The following is a 4,596-nucleotide window of genomic DNA, read 5'->3' as shown; positions in this document are numbered from 1 at the left end:
ATATCAGTAATTGATAGTCTGTTCCACAATCTGCCCCTGGCCTTGTCTTCACTGATGATATGGAGCTTTTCCATCTTCTCTTTCCACAAATGTAGTCAATTTGATTTCTATGTGTTCCATCTGGCAAGGTCCATGTGTATAGTCATCTCTTATGCTGTCTAAAGAAGGTATTTGAAATAAACAAATCATTTGTCTTGAAGAAATTTATCATTCATTCTCCAGCATCAGAAGCCTGCCATAGCTTCTGAATATCCCAACTTACTCCACCATTTCCATACCCAGTGAGCACATCTAACCCTTTAGATTGGAGGCAGAAGTAGAGGGGTGTATGTCAGAGGCAGACATGAGTTTACTTCATTTGGTAGGATTGTTGCTCTCTGGTTGTAACAGGTTCTAAGTGCCAACTCTCGTGTAGGTGTAGGGTATGGAGGCTACTTGTCTTTTTCAGAGAGCCCTGTCTTCCTCACTAGAGATCTCTCACCTGGAGTTCTGTGATGTAGGCAATACCTCTTCCCTCTGCCTGCTTCTGACTTCCCTTTAGCAACCAGTTTCTGAGAGGGCCCTCACCATGGACTGAGGAGTCAACTCACCCTTCCCAAACACTCCTCTTAGGTGGGATCCCTTTCAAGTGGCCCCGGTGTGGCTCCCCAATTCACAGGAATTGTGGGTAACTTGACCCAACAAACTCCAAAATGGCCAGCCCCTCCCCATTACATCCCCTGCTTTGGCAAGTCCAATACAGACAGGGCCTAACACAGCACTACAATGTGAGGCGTATATGCAGTTTTGAAGTTTCCAGCAGCTATATAAATGAGGTTTGTAAAAAGCAAAATTGGCAGATGAAATCAATCTGAATTCTTTATTTAACTCAATATATTTGCGATACTATCCTTTCAATTGTGAAAGAACTACAATTTTATTAATGAGGTATTTTACATCCATATATTCATACCAAGCCTTTAAATTCAGTGAGTATTTTATACTGATGGCACATCTTAATTAGGACAAGTCACATCTCAGTAGTTTATAGCCTTATGTGGCTAGTGGCTTTACTGGACAAGGCAGGTCTAAGTTCATGCTTTAGAATCTAGGGTATTTGGCACCTCTGTTTTTGCTCTCCACTTGGGGCCTTAGCAAAACTCTTGAGAGCACAGAAACAGATGCATCTAACACGTATTACCTGTGCTGCCCTTGCAGAGCCCTCCGAACAGTGGGCAAGCTGAGTGGAGGGGCCATAAGCTGTCCTGCAGAGAGATGAACTGAAGGAAGTGCAAACAGAGCACTGAGAATGTCAGGCCACGGGAGACCTCAGACAGAGCCACCCCAAGGCTCTAAACATTCTGGGAAGCATCATTTGCATGATATTCACATAAATTCAAATGTTGAAGCCAAGAGGTGGTAACTCCACCACGTAGGTACAATATAAAATAAAGCTAACTAATTTGTACAGCCTACTAGGGATTTCAAATCCCAGGGCTTGACATCTAAAATGTAGTCAGAGCTCTCTGCTAAGTAAGAAACGCAGCCTGGGGTCCTGTCAGAGCCAGTCAAACAATCCCTGAGGTGTGTTGTATGAAAACATTCTTAACAGGAGCTCAGTTTCTTTGGAATCAAGGAAGTAAGTATTAGTAATATTTGGTTTTATTTTCAAATGTGTGATTTTTTGATGATTAATAATAAAAATACCAGTAAATATGTATTTATGAAATGCTTGCCCTGCACCCACTAGCCCTGGTGGTGCTATGGATTAGGTGTTGGGCTGCTAATCACATGGTTTACTGTTTGAAGCCACCAGCGGCTCCAAGGAAGAAAAATGAAGCTTTCTGCTCCGGTGAAGATTAACAGTAACTTAGAAACACTATGAGCAGTTCTGTTCTCTCCAGTTGGATTGCTATAAATCAGAATCAACTTGACAACAGTGAGTTAGGATGGATTTTGGTTTGCCATGTACCAGCTACTGATGTCAACCACTTACAAAGGTTATCTAATCTTATCCTTACCCCCAATCCACTGAGGATATACTATTATTATCCCCAATTTACAGGTAGGGAAGTTATAGTTCAAAGAATTTAACCCAGACAGCTTGAGAATCATGTATATCATGCTAGTCATCAATTTTAAGTTACTGTTAACATAGTTTTATCACAAATAATCAATTTAGAATATAAAAAATAAAGTACAAATTGTTCTCATTCACACTGACAACAAAATATATATAAAATTATCCCAAGAATTAACATATGGATCCCAAGAATTAACATATGGAAGAAAAAAAGAAAGGGAAGACAGGGTCTAAACAAATAAACAATTTACTTCTTCACATAAAAGATTTACATCCACGTTCCTAGAGAAGACTCAATACTAACTTCTTGCCAAAGTAATTATAAATTCAACACAGATTCAGTGAAAATCCCAAGGGATATTTGTAACATATATCTGTAAGTAATTAATATTCTTAGTAAATAAAAAGTTCTTACAAGTCGATAAAGAAAAAACAAATACTCTGTATTTATTGCTACATAACAAATTACTCCAAAATTTAGCAGCTTGAAACAGCAATGAACATTTATTATCTCATGGAGCTCTAACGGATCAAGTAGCTTAGCCGGTGGCTCTGACTCAAATCTCTTAAGAGTTTGCACATCAGCTGTCGGCCAGGTGTTTGAATGAGTGGTCACTTTTGGATTTCCCATTATGTTTCTCTGTTTAACAACCATGGTAGAAAAGCAGATGAGACACCATCTATGCATTTTGTATTTGGCTGCTTCAGACGAACCAAACTAGCTGAGCACATTTTCCCACCTTCCCAACCTCAGCTTCCATGAGTTCACAGAAATCCAGTGAGAACAGTAAGAGAGAGGGACTGTCCCTGGAGGGTGACAAAAGTGGGCAGGTCCTGAGAAGTCTCAGGGGGTGTGCCCTGCCACAGTTGTATCCCAAGGAGATAGCGGGGATGGTTAGTGGGCCTCCTCGGATGGCTGGATCTGGAATACCAGAATGGTTAATCATGACCAAGAATTCCTTGAGTGGTGAATGGAGACACAGAGCCATTGACATCAAAGGGCCAGAGCGTCATTTTAGGGATCCTGTCCTCCCAGACTAACCAGAAGTATGTGGTTCCTGGAAAGGGTGCAGAGCATATAGCTCCCAGGGACTGCTAACTGGCCCCTTACTTCCTCTTCACCTTCACTATGTGGCACAATTGGGGTACCCTGCTGCCTCTACGTCATCATGCAAGGACATGAACACTGAGATTGCAGCCCATCTTTGTAGGTTCCCATGTCTTGCCACCTGCCCTTATGTGCCCAGACAGGGCAATCTTATTTCAAGGAATAGGAACTTTCTGCCTCTTGCCTCTCCCACATGTTCCATGTCTTCGCTCAAATCCTATCCTACACCACAGACTTCTTGTTGTTATTGTCATTGCTGGTGATGGTGGTTGTGTGGCACCAAGTTGGTTCTGACTCACAGAGACCATGTAGACTTTCCAGGGCTGTAAATCTTTATAGAAACCTCATCTTTCTCCCCTGAAACAGCTTGACAGAGTTGAACTACAGACTTTGCATTTAGAGACCCAGCTTGTAACCCACTGGGTTATCAGGGCTGCTTGTATTGTTATTAAGTGTTGTCATGTAAATTCCAACTCATAGTGACCCCATGTGAGAAAGGAGAACTACTCCATAGGATCTTCCTGTCTAGAATCTTTACAGAAGCAGATTACAAGGGATTGCTTCTGAGAAGTTTCTGAGTGAATCTGAACCACTAACCTTGCAATTAGCATCTGGGAGCTTCACTGTATGTGCCACCAGGCCTCTTTGCCACAGATTTAGACTCCTAGAAAATAAATGCCAATAAGTCTTGCAGGTGATTTCTACCTGCAGCCTGACGAAGCAGCTAGTTTCGCTGAGGCAATGAAGCCTCAAGCTAGCTATCTGCTTGAGTGGAAAGAAAGTAGAGGAAAAAATAAGAAAAAATGAATATCTTAAAATAGGATTTAGCCCACAGGCAATATTTGTTCAGTCATGATGGCTCAATGTGTTAGCAAACCAGAGGAACTGGGTGAGGTGTCTCATGCACTGACCTCCAGACTCAAGTCATATCAGAAAACAGTGAGCAGTGTATCTGGCTCCAGACAGAGGGATGAGGCCGAGTGACCTTTATGCCCAGCATGGAGGAAGCATCTTGCACACCAGAGTCCTCTCATTAGAGCTAAGCCATAATTGATCATCGCAGCAAATCAATGTGAGTGAGGTCCCTTCCAAAGCTCTCTACAAACTCACTTCATAACGAAATATGAGCTTGTGAAGTTTTCCATTTTGTACTATTCTGACATTTCTTGCAAAGTGATTAAAATATAATAAGATCAAATAGAAAATACTATTTCTTCAATCACCTCCAAACCTTACACAGTCAACAGTCCAATTCCATCCAGGGGAAAAAAAGTCATTTCCAAGACTCCATAAAGAAGCCTACATTTAAATTTCATGTTCTCTGCTGTTACTGTGAAAAATTACATGTTTTAAATATAGGACAAATACAGGGCAGGCCAATTCTTGTTATAATAAATTTTATTCCAACATTCTCAGTAAATAAAAT

Source organism: Chrysochloris asiatica, unplaced genomic scaffold (genome assembly GCF_000296735.1).
Source record: "Chrysochloris asiatica unplaced genomic scaffold, ChrAsi1.0 scaffold00215, whole genome shotgun sequence".
Classification (NCBI taxonomy): domain Eukaryota; kingdom Metazoa; phylum Chordata; class Mammalia; order Afrosoricida; family Chrysochloridae; genus Chrysochloris; species Chrysochloris asiatica.
The sequence above is the reverse complement of the archived record's forward strand: the minus strand, read 5'-3'. Positions refer to the sequence as shown.